This window comes from Canis aureus, unplaced genomic scaffold (assembly GCF_053574225.1).
Source record: "Canis aureus isolate CA01 unplaced genomic scaffold, VMU_Caureus_v.1.0 ptg000298l_RagTag, whole genome shotgun sequence".
In the NCBI taxonomy this organism is placed as follows: Eukaryota; Metazoa; Chordata; class Mammalia; order Carnivora; family Canidae; genus Canis; species Canis aureus.
The window spans coordinates 1-17,090 of NW_027554539.1; the positions used below are offsets into that span (position 1 = coordinate 1).

General features: G+C 44.9%; 1 pseudogene; it reads right to left on the reverse strand.

Annotated features, from left to right (window-relative positions):
- Positions 1 to 5,925: 5,925 nt before the first annotated feature.
- LOC144309970 (18S ribosomal RNA) lies at positions 5,926 to 6,877 on the reverse strand (annotated as a pseudogene).
- Positions 6,878 to 17,090: the final 10,213 nt, after the last annotated feature.

The window sequence follows — 17,090 nt, forward strand, 5'->3', positions numbered from 1 at the left end:
CTCGTTTGGCTGTAAATGCTTCTCAAATAATAAATAAGAATAAAATCACAGCGACGAGGGACATTAGGGATCCAATTGAAGAGACAGTGTTTCAAAGGGTGTATGCGTCTGGGTAGTCTGAGTATCGGCGGGGTATTCCGGCCAGGCCAAGGAAGTGTTGCGGGAAGAATGTTAGGTTAACCCGATAAATATTAGGCCGAAGTGGATTTTTGTTCATGTAGAGTGAAGGGTGTAGCCTGTAAATAGGGGGAATCAGTGGACGAAGGCGGCAACGATTGCAAAGACAGCACCCATAGATAAGACATAGTGGAAGTGGGCTACTACATAGTATGTATCATGAAGAACAATGTCTAGAGAGGAATTGGCTAATACAATACCAGTAAGACCTCCGACTGTAAAAAGGAAAATAAAGCCGAGGGCCCACAGAAGTGGTGTTTCTCATTTAATATTTCCACCGTGCAGGGTTGCGAGCCAGCTAAAGACTTTTACGCCGGTTGGAATTGCAATAATCATTGTGGCAGAGGTAAAATAAGCTCGTGTGTCCACGTCTATTCCAACTGTAAACATGTGATGGGCCCATACGATGAACCCGAGTAGGCCAATAGCCATCATAGCCCAGACTATTCCCATGTAGCCAAAGGGCTCTTTTTTACCTGCATAGTATGCAACAATGTGGGAAATTATTCCGAAACCTGGGAGAATTAAAATATATACTTCTGGGTGGCCAAAGAATCAGAATAGGTGTTGATAGAGGATGGGGTCACCTCCTCCAGCAGGGTCAAAGAATGTTGTGTTTAGATTTCGGTCTGTTAGCAACATTGTAATCCCAGCGGCTAAGACGGGCAGGGATAAGAGTAGAAGAACAGCAGTGATTAGAACAGCTCAGACAAATAAAGGGATTTGGTATATTGTGACTGTTGTAGGTTTTATGTTGATAATGGTAGTAATAAAGTTAATAGCCCCGAGGATTGAGGAGATCCCTGCAAGATGTAGTGAGAAGATTGTCAGGTCTACGGATGCTCCGGCGTGGGCTAGATTGCCAGCTAGTGGGGGGTAAACCGTCCACCCAGTACCCGCCCCTGCTTCAACACCTGAAGAGGCCAAGAGGAGAAGAAAGGATGGGGGGAGGAGTCAGAAACTCATATTATTCATTCGGGGAAAAGCTATGTCAGGGGCCCCAATTATTAAGGGGATGAGTCAGTTTCCAAACCCTCCGATTATAATGGGTATTACCATAAAAAAGATTATTACAAAGGCGTGTGCGGTGACGATTACGTTATAAATTTGGTCGTCTCCTAGGAGAGCCCCAGGTTGGCTCAGTTCTGCTCGAATGAGTAGACTTAAGCCTGTGCCCACTATTCCGGCTCAGGCACCAAATACGAGATAGAGGGTGCCGATGTCTTTGTGATTGGTCGAGAAAAATCAACGTGTGATTGCCACAGGTAGGATGGCTGAGTTAAGCGGTGGATTGTAGACCCATAGACAGAGGTTCAAGCCCTCTTCTTATCAAGCTCTGGGGTGTTACATGTTAGATTGCAAATCTAAAGAAGTAGGCTAATCGCCTGCCGGGGCTTTTCCCCGCCTATTGGCTGCTAAGTTAGGCGGGGGAAAGTAGATAGATGCTCGCTGGTTTGGGCGCTTAGCTGTTAACTAAGATTTTGTAGGATCGAGGCCTTCCTATCTAGAAAGGTTTTAGCTTAATTAAAGTGTCTGCTTTGCATGCAGTAGATGTGGGATAATAGCCCGCAAGTCTTAACAGGGACTGAGAGATTTTCACTCACGCTTACGGCTTTGAAGGCCGTGGGTCTAATTGCTAGCCTAAGTCTCTTAGGTGGTGAGTAATGTTACAGCAGCGGGGGCGAGTGGAAGAAGAAGGGTGGTTGCTGCAGTAGATACTGCGAGAGGGAGGGTAAGTTGGGGGGAATAAAATCGTCAGGGGGTGATGCCAATGAGGTTGTTTGGAAATATCGTGAGAGTTATTGCATACGAAAGTCGTAAGTAGAAGAAAAGACTAAGAAGTGCAGTCAGTGCGGCAAACGTAGCAAGCGCTGATAGGTCTTGTTTAGTTAGTTCTTGAAGAATAAACCACTTGGGCATGAAGCCTGTGAGGGGAGGAAGACCCCCAAGAGATAGTAGAACAAGAGGTGCGAGAGCTGTTAGGACCGGGGTCTTTGTTCACGAGATTGCGAGGGCATTAATGGTGGTGGCTTTATTTATTTTAAAGATGAGGAATGCTGAAAAAGTCATTGTAAAGTAGGTGAGGAGAGCAAGGAGGGTGAGGAGGGGGGAAAACTGAAGGATCAGTATTATTCAGCCCAGGTGAGCGATTGAGGAGTAGGCAAGGACTTTACGTAGTTGGGTTTGGTTAAGACCGCCCCACCCGCCGACAAGTGTCGAGAGTAAACCAATAATAATTAGTGGGGTGGGGTTAACTGTCTGAACTTGTAGTAAAAGGGCAAAGGGAGCAAGTTTTTGTCAGGTTGAGAGGATAAGCCCGGTGGTAAGGTCTAACCCCTGAAGTACCTCTGGGAGCCATGAGTGTATTGGTGCTAGTCCGATCTTTAGTGCGAGGGCAATAACAATTATTGTTGTGGGGAGAGGGTGAGTTATTTGTTGAATGTCTCATTGGCCTGTGAGTCAAGCGTTAGTGGTGCTAGCAAATAGAAGAGTGGCAGCTGCTGTGGCTTGTGCGAGAAAGTATTTAGTAGTAGCTTCAACCGCTCGGGGGTGGTGATGTTGTGCTATTAGGGGAATAATGGCGAGGGTGTTAATTTCAAGGCCCATTCATGCTAGAAGTCAGTGCGAGCTTGCAAATGTAAGTGTTGTACCTAGGCCCAAACCAAATAGAAGGGTGGTCAAGATGTAGGGGTTCATTAGTAAAGGAAGGATTTAAACCTACATAATTGGGGTATGGGCCCAATAGCTTACTTAGCTGACCTTACTAGGAAGTGGTGTAGAGGAAGCACGAAGAGTTTTGATCTCTTCAGGTTGGGTTCGATCCCCTTCTTTCTAAGGAGTTGGGGGGACTTTAACCCCCATAATTCACTCTATCAAAGTGGCCCTTTAAATTCAGGCACAGCTCCTGCGCCTATATTTGTGGGGGGAGGCCAGCGAATGCGATGGGGAGCGCCAAGTGTCAAATAACCAGGGCTAGTGTGAGTGGGAGAAAGTTTTTTCAAATGAGGTGTATGAGCTGGTCATAACGAAATCGGGGGTAAGAAGCTCGAACTCACAAGAAAACAACTGATAAAAGGGCTGCTTTAGTTATAATATTTATGCTTGTTAGTTCTGGGATGGTTGGAATGTGAGAAGCGCCCAAAAATAGTGTTGCGGAGAGGGTATTTATTAAGAGAATATTAGAGTACTCGGCTAAAAAGAATAGGGCAAAAGGTCCGCCCGCGTATTCTACGTTGAAGCCTGAAACAAGCTCAGACTCACCTTCTGTGAGGTCGAAGGGTGCACGGTTTGTTTCGGCAAGGGTGGAGATGTATCATATGGCAGCTAGTGGTCAGGCAGGAACTACTAGTCAGATGGCCTCTTGGGCTGTGTTAAAGGTTTGAAGCGTAAAACCGCCTGTAAAAATAATGATGTTGAGTAGGATGAGCCCCAGACTAACTTCGTAAGAAATTGTTTGTGCAACAGCCCGCAGGGCCCCTACTAGTGCATATTTTGAATTTGAGGCTCAGCCTGACCCCAGAATAGAGTAAACTGCAAGGCTAGAAAGTGCTAGGATAAATAAAATGCCGAGATTGAGGTCTACCACAGGGTACGGAAAAGGTAGGGGGGCCCAGAGTGTAAGGGCTAATGTGAGTGCTAGCATGGGGGCTAGGAGGAACAGAACGGGGGATGCGGTTGAAGGTCGAACGGGTTCTTTAATAAAGAGTTTTACGCCGTCAGCGATAGGTTGAAGGAGACCATAAGGCCCCACGATGTTTGGACCTTTTCGGAGTTGTATGTAGCCTAGAACTTTTCGCTCAAGTAGGGTAAGGAAAGCTACGGCTAGTAATACGGGGACAATGAAAGTTAGTGGGTTAATAATGTGCGTAATGAGCGTTGAAATCATAGTTAAGGAGAGGATTTGAACCTCTGTAGAAAGGGCTTAGGTCTTTTGCATTTGCCGGGCTCTGCCACCCCAACTTGCTGTTATCTTCAGCAAAAGGGTTATGCCCTTTTGCCTAGTTTAGATTTTTTCATTAGGTGGGGGTGAGGCGTACTTCTAGCATGGGCCCCTTCTTTTCGGTCCTTTCGTACTAGAAAAGATCATGTCATAGATAGAAACTGACCTGGATTACTCCGGTCTGAACTCAGATCACGTAGGACTTTAATCGTTGAACAAACGAACCCTTAATAGCGGCTGCACCATTAGGATGTCCTGATCCAACATCGAGGTCGTAAACCCCCTTGTCGATATGGGCTCTAAAAGGGGATTGCGCTGTTATCCCTAGGGTAACTTGGTTCGTTGATCGGTATTACCGGATCAGTTTGGTCAGAATTTCTGCTGGTTAGAGCTGTTGCTCTGGCTTGCGGGAGAAGAAGTAACTTAGGGGTGTGTTCCCTTTCCACGTGGGGGTTTTGTATTCCCCATGGTCGCCCCAACCGAAGACATCAAGGCAGGTGCCATTTAGTTCAGGCCCTTAGTAGGGGGTGTTTGACATGGTCTACCTGTGTGTCTAAAGCTCCATAGGGTCTTCTCGTCTTATGGTTTTATCCCCGCTTCTGCACGGGGAGATCAATTTCATTGACCGGGGGAAGGAGACAGTTAAGCCCTCGTTATGCCATTCATACAGGTCTTCATTTAAAAGACAAGTGATTACGCTACCTTTGCACGGTCAAAATACCGCGGCCGTTGAACTATATGGTCACTGGGCAGGCGGGACCTCTTATACTGTGGTTATGCAAGAGGCGATGTTTTTGGTAAACAGGCGAGGCTTGGGGTATGTTTGCCGAGTTCCTTCTCCCCCTTTTGGTCTTTCCTTTTGGGCACACCAGTGTGGGATTAACGGGTTTGCATTGGATGTTTTTCTGGCCTGAATTTGTGGTAGTTTCCAATACCCTCTTTGATTGGGGCCGTTAAGATTCGGTGGGGGGTCCGTTCCGATTTACACATGTGCAAGGAGAAAGTGGTTATACTTTCTTATTACTCATATTAGCATAGTCGTTCCTATGTGATGCATAGGAGGGCCTGTTAAATGTGGGGGAATAAGATAAGGTTATCGGTATAACGGGAGGGCTTCATGTCTGAGCTTTAACGCTTTCTGTAAAGGTGGCTGCTTTTAGGCCCACTAAAACATCTGTCCTTATTTGAATATGATCTTTATCCTGCTGGGAAAGTTGTGTCTTGTATCAAAGGGGCTGTACCCCCTTTGACTAACACCCCTGGTTTCTCATTGCATCTGAAGGGTAAGTTAAGTGCATGAGTGGAGAACCCAGGGTGCTGAACTTCTATTCAATTCACAGGCAACCAGCTATAACTAAGTTCGGTAGGTTTGTCACCTCTACTCAAAGCTCTTCCCACTCTTTTGCCACAGAGACGGGTTCGCCCTATAAATAGGCTGTCTTGGAGTAGCTCACTCAGTTTCGGGGTTACAAACTCTAGGTTCTCTTTGCTTGAAAGTGCTAGCTAAATCATGATGCAAAAGGTACGAGTTTTAAGCTCTGCTTTTTTAAGCTTTACTGGGCTTTTTCATCTCTCTTTCAGCTTTCCCTTGCGGTACTGTTTCTATTGCTCCAAAATTTCCTTTTTTATCGCCTGGACTTAGGGGGGAGAATGGTTTAGCCACGTGGGTGTTTCGTGCTTTAGGGGTTATGAATGGGGGTTTGTTGTGTTAAGGGGTTGGGCTAGCTAATAGGCGTCAGGGTGGTCCGATTTGCACGGGCGTCTTCTCGGTGTAAGTGAGATGCTGTATTCTGACTTAGCTACACTCTGATTTTTCCAAGTACACCTTCCGGTACACTTACCATGTTACGACTTTCCTCCCCTTCGCGGGTTGTTGGTTCTTAATTAGTTTAGTACGGGGGGAGCTTGGGGAGGGTGACGGGCGGTGTGTGCGCGCTTTAGGGCCAATTTCAGCGGGACGCTCTATTTCCTGCTTACTGCTAAATCCTCCTTCAGCTGCATGTTTCAATGCAACATTCGTGTTTGCTATGCTTAGCAAATGTAGCCCATTTCTTCCCCCCTCATTCACTACACCTCGACCTGACGTTTTGGGCTGTGCCAATTTTGCTTACTGTAAAACCTTCACAGGGTAAGCTGACGACGGTGGTATATAGGCGGATAAAACAAGAGAGGGTGAGGTTTAACGGGGGTTATCGGTTCTAGAACAGGCTCCTCTAGGTGGATGTTAAGCACCGCCAAGTCCTTTGGGTTTTAAACTGACGTTCATAATTCCCGGGCGGATATAGAGTGTATGGTGCAATCGATGTTTAGGGCTAAGCATAGTGGGGTATCTAATCCCAGTTTGTTTCTTAGCTTTCGTGGGTTCAGGACAGGTAGAGCTACTTTCGTAATTGGGTTTCATACTTTCGGGTGCGTATAACAGCTTTGAAAGCGTTCGGCTCTAGTTTAGTAATTCCCCTAACCACTCTTTACGCCGTTGTTTGTCAACTTGGGCCTCTCGTATAACCGCGGTGGCTGGCACGAGTTTTACCGGCCCTCTTAACCTTAACTAAGTCAAGTTTTCACTTATGGCTTAATATTTATCACTGCTGAGTTCCCTTGAGGGTGTGGCTAAGCAAGGCGTCGTGGGCTAGCGGGGCTTGTGCCTGATACCGGCTCCTAGTTCCCAAGCAGGGAGTTGTGGGCATTCTCACAGGGGGGCGGATACTTGCATGTGTAAGTTTAGTTAAAGTCGACAGTAAAGTCAGGACCAAGCCTTTGTGCCCCCGGGGCTTTCTAGGGCCCATCTTAACATCTTCAGTGTTATGCTTTAATTAAGCTACGTTAGCAGGTAAATATTTAGGTTGTATTTTATGAAACTTACTTAGTCTTTAGGGAGGTAAAAAGGTTTGTTAAACAGGATGTCTTGGGTATAACGTAAGATATTGGGGGTTTTTGTCTTGTACTTCTCGTAGTCAAGCTAATATTGGGAATACTTGAAATAATTTAAACAGCAGTTTTTTGGTCAGGAAGAAGGCGACAGCGTACTAGCAGGTCTACTTATTTTGGGGTTGAAAAAGTGTCATTATTAAAATAACTGGTGGCCTTAAGTAAATTAGGGTTGAAAAAGTGTCATTATTAAAATAACTGGTGGCCCTAAGTAAATTAGGGTTGAAAAAGTGTCATTATTAAAATAACTGGTGGCCCCATGATTGGCCCTAAGTAAATTAGGGTTGAAAAAGTGTCATTATTAAAATAACTGGTGGCCCCATGATTGGCCTTAAGTAAATTAGGGTTGAAAAAGTGTCATTATTAAAATAACTGGTGGCCCTAAGTAAATTAGGGTTGAAAAAGTGTCATTATTAAAATAACTGGTGGCCCTAAGTAAATTAGGGTTGAAAAAGTGTCATTATTAAAATAACTGGTGGCCCTAAGTAAATTAGGGTTGAAAAAGTGTCATTATTAAAATAACTGGTGGCCCTAAGTAAATTAGGGTTGAAAAAGTGTCATTATTAAAATAACTGGTGGCCCCATGATTGGCCCTAAGTAAATTAGGGTTGAAAAAGAAAATAACTGGTGGCCCTAAGTAAATTAGGGTTGAAAAAGTGTCATTATTAAAATAACTGGTGGCCCCATGATTGGCCCTAAGTAAATTAGGGTTGAAAAAGTGTCATTATTAAAATAACTGGTGGCCCCATGATTGGCCCTAAGTAAATTAGGGTTGAAAAAGTGTCATTATTAAAATAACTGGTGGCCTTAAGTAAATTAGGGTTGAAAAAGTGTCATTATTAAAATAACTGGTGGCCTTAAGTAAATTAGGGTTGAAAAAGTGTCATTATTAAAATAACTGGTGGCCATGATTGGCCTTAAGTAAATTAGGGTTGAAAAAGTGTCATTATTAAAATAACTGGTGGCCCCATGATTGGCCTTAAGTAAATTAGGGTTGAAAAAGTGTCATTATTAAAATAACTGGTGGCCCCATGATTGGCCTTAAGTAAATTAGGGTTGAAAAAGTGTCATTATTAAAATAACTGGTGGCCTTAAGTAAATTAGGGTTGAAAAAGTGTCATTATTAAAATAACTGGTGGCCCCATGATTGGCCCTAAGTAAATTAGGGTTGAAAAAGTGTCATTATTAAAATAACTGGTGGCCCCATGATTGGCCTTAAGTAAATTAGGGTTGAAAAAGTGTCATTATTAAAATAACTGGTGGCCTTAAGTAAATTAGGGTTGAAAAAGTGTCATTATTAAAATAACTGGTGGCCTTAAGTAAATTAGGGTTGAAAAAGTGTCATTATTAAAATAACTGGTGGCCTTAAGTAAATTAGGGTTGAAAAATGGGTTTTAAAGTAGTCGCCTTTTCTGAGCTACCAGAGGTTTGTCCTGTTTCCGGGGGGTTTTCAGGAGTCTTAGCAACTTCAGGGGTTTAGGGGGGTAGGGGGGTTTTTCGCGCGAAAAAAGGGGGCAACCTGGGATGATAGAGGAAATAAGCAGATTCTTTATGCACTTGATATCCCTTAATGTTATCCTTCTAATAAAGTCTTATTACATGAATAACATTTACGCGGAGAGCAAGAAAAGTGTTCACCCTTTAAACGTTTCTATTGGCTGGATGCACTCTGGGATGCCAAGTGAAAAGAAAAAAAAAAAGAGAACCCCTTACCCGCTGGAGTGAACGCCCGGCTTGCTGGGTAACGAGTCGTATGTATTATCAACATTAACTTATGTAAGCGTCGATGAAAGTGTGAGGGATAATATCAATTAATGGCCCTGAAGTAGGAACCAAATGCCAGGAATAATTCACTGAGTGAAACCCGCACGATTTTTGTCCCTCACCCTCAATAAGAGTTATCATTAAGGGATCATAGGTTGGTAGGCTCTTATTGGGCCGGATTTTGAGATGGGCGAGATTTGGAGTCTTGGTATAACTCGACTGATGAGCGTTGTGGTCGGTCTTAAGTTTCGGCTGGTCCTGGACTTTCACATATGTGAGATTAATAGTAAAGGAGGTTTTAGTATATTTTTAGTAAAAATGTTGATATATGAGTGCTGTATTACTAGATTAGGTTATTATACATGAATGTCCTGATACATTACATGAAATGGTTACTATAAATATATGGTGTTATTACATACATGTACATGAAATCCTTCATTGTGCATAAGATTACGCCGCAAAGAATAGTTTAGTGCTAGAATCCTAGCTTTGGGAGTTAGGGGTAGGAGTTGAAATCTCCTTTCTTTGAGCAGTAGGGAGGATTTTAACCTCCGACGGTCAGTTTACAAGACTGGGGCTCTGGACGCTGAGCTACTAGTGCATTTTCATCCGAGGACTTTATTTTCAAGCCAGCCCGCAGTCGGGAGCAAGAGCAAGAAGAGAGCGAAGTAGAGGAGGGATGCTACTTGTCCAATAATAACGAAGGGGTGTTCAACGGGTATGCCTCCAATTCAGGTTAAGATCATTACGTCGGCTACTAAAGATCAGAACAAAAATTGTGTTAAAGGGCGGAATATCAGGCTTCGTTGTTTAGAGGTGTGTAGAAAGGGGACGAGCATAAGAACCAGAATTGAGAACAAGAGAGCAAGTACGCCCCCCAGTTTATTTGGGATGGAGCGAAGAATAGCGTAGGCAAATAGGAAGTATCATTCTGGCTTAATGTGTGGGGGAGTGACTAGGGGGTTTGCGGGGGTGAAGTTGTCTGGGTCGCCTAAGAGGTTTGGGGAAAATAGGGCAAGGGCTGCTAGTGCAGTAAGGAGGACCGCAAAGCCTAAGAGGTCTTTATATGTGAAGTAGGGGTGGAATGGAACTTTATCTGAGTCTGAGTTTAGACCTGTGGGGTTGTTTGAGCCAGTTTCGTGGAGGAAAAGTAAATGAATGATTGTTGCGGCTGCGATAATGAAAGGGAAGAGGAAGTGGAAGGCAAAGAACCGGGTGAGGGTAGCATTGTCTACAGAAAAGCCACCCCAAATTCATTGGACCAAGGTGTTCCCCACATAGGGAACAGCAGATAGGAGATTAGTAATGACGGTTGCACCTCAAAATGATATCTGCCCTCAAGGGAGGACGTAACCAACGAAGGCGGTTATTATTACGAGGAGAAGAAGAACAACGCCGATAGTTCATGTCTCTTTATAGAGGTAAGAGCCATAGTAGAGGCCTCGACCAATATGGAGGTAAATGCAAATGAAGAAGAATGATGCGCCATTGGCATGAATGCTTCGAATGAGTCAGCCGTAGTTGACGTCCCGGCAGATGTGGGCGACGGAGGTGAAAGCGGTAGCGATATCAGATGTGTAATGCATGGCTAGAAATAAGCCGGTTGCAATTTGGGTTACTAAACAGAGTCCTAGAAGAGACCCGAAGTTTCATCAAACAGAAATGTTAGAGGGGGCGGGGAGGTCAACTAAAGCATCGTTTGCGATTTTTAGAAGGGGGTGAGATTTTCGTAGATTGGCCATTAGGGTTCTTGTAGTTGAATAACAACGGTGGTTTTTCAAGCCATTAGTCCTGGTTAAAGTCCTGGCAGGAATTATGACTTTCGTTATATATTTAGTTTTATTTTCTCTTGTGTTGGGGTTAGTTGCTGTTGCTTCTAACCCGTCCCCCTACTTTGCTGCTTTAGGGTTGGTTGTTGTAGCTGGTATGGGGTGTGGTGTTTTAGTTGGGCATGGGGGGCCTTTTCTATCACTAGTTTTGTTTTTAATTTACTTGGGTGGGATACTAGTTGTTTTTGCATACTCAGCAGCGTTAGCTGCTGAGCCGTACCCGGAGAGTTGGGGTAGTTGATCGGTAATGGTCTATGGTGTTGTCTATTTAGGGGGAGTTGTTCTAGTTTCTGGGCTGTTTTGAGGGGGGTGATATGAATCGTCGTGAGTTCTTGCAGATGAGTTAGGGGAGTTTTCGGTATTTCGAGGGGATATGGGGGGTGTTGCTCTTATATACTCTTCTGGGGGGTGGTTGTTAATTATTAGTGCGTGGGTGTTGCTTTTAACGCTGTTTGTGGTTCTTGAGTTAACTCGAGGGATAAGCCGAGGGGCGCTGCGGGCGGTTTAGGTGAGGAATATGGGAATTATAAGGGCCAGTGTTAAAAGGAAGAGGGTGAGGTACGTTTTAATTACCCCTCGCTGAATATTACTTGTAGCGGAAATCAGGGGTTGGTTAAACGATACAATAGCCTTGGGGCCTGCTTTCTCTAACCAGGTTTGGTCAACTGTCTGGTTGGCAGCGTTTTGGCCGAAGAAGAGCGTTAAGACAGGGGCTATTCGATGAACAATATCGGGGAAAAAGCCTAACAAATTGGAGAAGTTGTGTGCGTTAGAGTTGTAGTATGCTTCATATTGTTTGTTTGTTAACATGGCAAGTTCTATGGCAGCAAGAAGACCAATGATTGTGACTGCAAGGGCAGCTAGTTTAAGAAGGGGTGGTATGGACATGATAGGTGTTTTTAGGGGCGTGATATTTGAGGTAATTAGTAACCCTGCAATGATACTTCCTCATGCTAGTCGCTTAAGTGGGTTAATAAGTGCTGGGTTATTCTCGTTGATTGGGGAGAGAGGGTTAAATCGGGGGTGGCCCATAGGTACAAAAAATACTACTCGAAAGCTGTAAACTGCTGTAAAAGAGGTAGCTAGGAGGGTTAGGGCAAGGGCTCAGGCGTTGAGGTGAGATGTGTTTATTGCTTCGATAATAGCATCTTTAGAGAAGAAACCAGCTAAGAAGGGGGTTCCTGTGAGGGCAAGGCTGCCGATAGTCAGGCAAGAGGATGTGTAGGGTGCAAGGTGATGTATGCCTCCCATTTTTCGGATATCTTGTTCGTCGTTTAAGCTGTGAATAATAGACCCGGAGCACAAGAATAGTATAGCTTTGAAGAAGGCGTGTGTGCAAATGTGAAGAAATGCTAGTTGTGGTTGGTTTAGACCAATGGTCACCATCATGAGCCCGAGCTGGCTTGATGTGGAGAATGCGACGATTTTTTTAATATCGTTTTGTGTTAGGGCACAGGTTGCGGTAAATAGCGTTGTCAGGGCTCCAAGACATAAGCAGGTTGTGAGGGCAGTTGGGTTGTTTTCCAGAAGTGGGCTTATTCGTACTAAGAGGAAAATCCCGGCGACAACCATAGTGCTGGAGTGAAGTAGGGCAGAGACCGGTGTAGGACCTTCCATGGCAGAGGGTAGCCAGGGGTGAAGTCCAAATTGAGCTGATTTCCCAGTTGCTGCGATGATAAGTCCCAGGAGGGGGTATGTTAAGTCTATGTCTTTTGAGGTTGCAAAAACTTGTCCTATTTCTCAGGAGTTGAGGTTTGTTGCCATTCAGGCCATGGCGAAAATAAGTCCGATGTCCCCCACCCGGTTGTATAGTACTGCTTGAAGTGCTGCAGTGTTGGCATCCCCCCGTCCGTACCACCACCCGATAAGGAGGAACGATATGATCCCCACGCCCTCTCAACCGATGAAAAGTTGAAATATGTTGTTTGCTGTTACTAGAATAATTATAGCAATTAGAAATGTGAGGAGGTATTTAAAGAAGCGGTTCATGTGGGGGTCTGCGTGCATGTATCATGATGCAAATTCTAGGATGGACCAAGTCACGTAGAGGGCAATTGGTGTGAAGATGATGGAGTAAAAGTCAAATTTTAGGCTAATGTTGATGTTGAAGGAGTTAGTGTCAACTCAGGTTCAATTGGAAACAATTGTTTCGGCCCCCTCGTTAAGAAAGAGGGTAAGAGGCAAGAGACTAACAAAGAAAGCTGCTTTTACAGCAGTTTTAACATAGGAGGTAGCCCACTCTGGCCCTCGAAGTGAGGGGTGAAATGTAGTGGCTAAGGGATAGGCTAGTAATGCAAAGATTGTAATCAAGCTTGACGAGATCATTAGGGAAGTCGGGTGCATAGCTGCTACTTGGATTTGCACCAAGAGTTTTTGGTTCCTAAGACCAACGGATGAGCTGTTATCCTTTAGGAGCCTTTCGAGTGAGCCTGGGAGTCCAACCAAGGTCGTGGTAATTAGCAGTTTCCATTGCTGCGAGCCTCTCTCGGTGGGAAAAGGGATTTTAACCCTTATTTTTAGAATCACAATCTAATGTTTTTGTTAAAACTATACCTACAGGCAGTCCAACCTCAGATCAGCTCGGGTTTAAGGACCAAAAGAATCAGGGGGATAAGGTGAAGTGCAATAAGTAGGTGCTCCCGTGTGTGGGAGGGTTCAAGTGCTATAACGTGACTTGGGAGGGGGCCTCGTTGGGTTATTAAAAACATATACAGGGAATAACCGGCTGTAATTAGGGTGCCTGCGCCGGTTAATGCTAGTGTTCATCAGGACCAGTTAAATAAAGAAGTAATAATTATCAGTTCGCCCATAAGATTGGGTAAAGGTGGCAAGGCTAGGTTGGCCAGGCTAGAGACAAATCATCAAGTGGCTATTAGGGGTAGTGCTACTTGAAGCCCTCGTGCTAGGACCATTGTCCGACTATGGGTTCGTTCATAGTTTGTGTTTGCTAGGCAAAAAAGGGCCGATGAGGTAAGGCCGTGTGCAATTATAAGTGTAAGTGCTCCTGTTAGGCCTCAAGGTGATTGAATAAGAATGCCTCCAGCTACGAGGCCCATGTGACTCACAGATGAGTAGGCAATTAGAGATTTAAGGTCCGTTTGGCGTAGGCAGATTGAGCCAGTCATGACGACCCCCCAAAGTGCAAAGATAATGAAGGGGTAGCTTAGTTCCTTTGTAAGGGGTTCTAGTATTGTCATTATACGGATTATGCCATATCCCCCTAGTTTTAGTAGAACTGCTGCAAGAATTATTGAGCCTGCGATTGGGGCTTCAACATGGGCTTTGGGAAGCCAGAGATGTACCCCATACAGTGGCATTTTAACGAGGAATGCTAAGAGACAGCCCGCTCATCATAATTTGTCTGCATAAGATGATAAAGGAAATGGGTCGGTGTAATGCAGAGTTAGTAATGAAAGAGTGCCGGATGTGTTTTGAAGTAAGAGGAGGGCAACAAGAAGGGGGAGGGAGCCCGCCAATGTATAAAATAGAAAGTAAGTTCCCGCATTTAGACGTTCTGTTTGGTTACCTCAGCGGGTAATAATAATCAGTGTTGGGATGAGAGTGGCTTCAAATATTACATAAAACATGATTAGTTCAGTGGCGCTGAATGCTAAAATCAGAAAAAACTGGAGTGATGCTAGAAGTGAGATGTACATGCGTTGACGGCCCGGGGGTTCTAAAGCTGTGTGTTTCTGGCTTGCCAGGATCATAAGCGGTAATAGTCAGCATGTAAGGACGAGAAGGGGTGTTGATAGAGAGTCGGTAGCTATAAACAGGTTAAGTGAGGATCAGCCGGTTTCTGACAGGTTTTTTAATCACGAGAGGCTAATTAAGGAGATGCAGAAGCTATATAACAGAGTTACGGGCCAGAGTCAGTTAGGCTTGATTAGTCAGGCTGTTGGGATTAGCATAAGTGTTGGAATTAGAATTTTTAGCATTGGAGTAAGTTTAGGCTTTGTAACCGGTCGGTCCCGTGAGTTCGAGCAGTAGCTACTAAGAGGGCGAGTCCGGCGCTTGCTTCACAGGCCGAAAATGCGAGCAGAAGTATGGGGGATGCTGAAAAGTTGGTTGAGTCTAGTTGAAGTGTTCAAAGGGAGAGGGCAATAAATAGGGACAGTATTATTCCCTCAAGACATAATAGGGCGGAGAGGAGGTGAAACCGGTGAAATGCCAGGCCTGTTAAACCTAGGAGAAAGGCTGAGGAGAAGGCAAAATGTGTTGGGGTCATTAAGTGGTTGCGGATTTAAACCACAAGTTTTTGAGCCGAAATCAAATGTTTTTCTTAGACTAACTACTTATTCAGCCCATTCTAGGCCTCCTTGCATTCATTCGTAAATGAGGCCGAGGGTTAGAAGAGACAGGACACCAGTAGCTCAGATGAAGGTAAGCAGTGGTGACGCTAGTTGGTCCCCCCAGGGAAGGGGGAGGAGAAGTGCAATTTCTAAGTCAAAGAGGAGAAAGAGGATGGCGATTAAGAAAAATCGTAGTGAAAAAGGTAGTCGGGCGGACCCCATGGGGTCAAAGCCGCATTCGTATGGTGATAGTTTTTCATGATCTGGGGTGATTTGGGGGAGTCAGAAGGAAACAATGGCAAGTACTGCCGAGAGGAGGGTGGCAATTGAAATGATGATCAGAAGAAGGTTCATTATCTTCCCTTGGACTTTAACCAAGACCGGGTGATTGGAAGTCACTTATACTAGATTTGATACTAGGAAGATTAAGAGCCTCATCAGTAAATAGAGATATAGAGGAAAAGTCAGACGACGTCTACGAAGTGTCAATACCATGCGGCTGCTTCAAACCCAAAGTGGTGGCTTGATGTAAAGTGGTGAAGAATTTGGCGTAACAGGCAAACGGCTAAGAATGAGGAGCCAATTAAGACATGTAATCCGTGGAAGCCCGTAGCAACAAAGAATGTAGCTCCGTAAACTCCGTCTGCAATTGTGAAAGGGGCTTCGTGATACTCAAGTCCTTGGAGGAAACTGAAGTAGCCCCCGAGTAAGATTGTGAGGGCAAGAGATTGGATGGCTTGTTTTCGTTTCCCTTCTATGATGCTGTGGTGGGCTCACGTGACAGTCACACCGGAGGCAAGGAGGACTGCTGTGTTAAGAAGAGGGACTTCAAAGGGGTCTAAAGGGGTGATGCCTGCTGGCGGTCAGAAGCCTCCTAGTTCGGGGGTGGGTGCTAGACTTGAGTGGTAAAAAGCTCAGAAGAAGCCTAAGAAAAATAGGACCTCCGAGGTGATAAATAAGATTATCCCATATCGGAGGCCTTTCTGAACAGGCGGGGTATGATGTCCTTGGAATGTGCCTTCTCGGACGACATCTCGTCATCACTGACAGATTGTTAAAACAAGAAGAACTGTTCCGATAGTTATTAGGGTTGTAGAGTGGAAGTGAAATCAGATAGCAAGGCCAGATGTTATCAGTAGGGCAGCAATAGCTCCCGTGAGGGGTCAGGGGCTGGGGTCAACTATGTGGTATGGGTGTGCTTGATGGGCCATTAGACGTTTTCTTGTAGGTATAGGCTTAGGAGTAGGACAAACACATAGGCTTGAATTATGGCAACGGCTACTTCTAGCAGAGTAAGAAGGAAGAGAACAACTGTTGTTAAAATAGCAACAACAGGCATGAGGGGAAGAAGGACAAAGGCAGCTGTTGCAATGAGTTGAATAAGCAGGTGGCCTGCTGTAAGATTAGCTGTTAGTCGAACACCAAGCGCGAGGGGTCGAATAAACAGGCTAATTGTTTCAATAATGATTAGTACAGGGATGAGGGCGGTAGGGGTGCCTTCTGGGAGAAGGTGTCCTAGGGCGTGGGTGGGCTGATTTCGCATTCCAATAATGACAGTAGCCAGTCAGAGCGGAACTGCAAGGCCTATGTTTAGAGAGAGCTGAGTTGTAGGGGTAAAGGTGTACGGGAGGAGTCCAAGCATATTAATAGATAAAAGAAACATCATTAGTGAGGTGAATAGAACTGCTCATTTATGGCCCCCGGGGTTTAGTGGCAGAAGAAGTTGTGAGGTGAAGCGGCTAATAAACCAACCCTGAAGTGTTAATACACGATTGTTTAGTCAGCGGGCTTGGGGGGCTGGGAGTAGAATTCAGGGAAGTGTTATTGCTAGTGCAATTAGGGGGACACCCAGGTACACAGGGGATATAAATTGGTCAAAGAAGCTTAGTATCATGGTCAGTTTCAGGGTTCTGTTTTAGGTTTTTGTGTGCTTTGAGAGGTTGGTTCATTGGGGTAGGTGTGTGCTAAAACTTTGGGGGGAATGATTGTTAAAAAAATTATTCAAGAGAAAACTAAAATTGCAAATCAGGGTGCGGGGTTTAGTTGAGGCATGTCGCTAAGGGTGGTTGTTAGGCACCAGTCTTTAGCTTAAAAGGCTAACGCTTGTACTTATTAGCTTCTTAGCGAAGCGTCTTCAATTATTAGTGAAGACCAGTT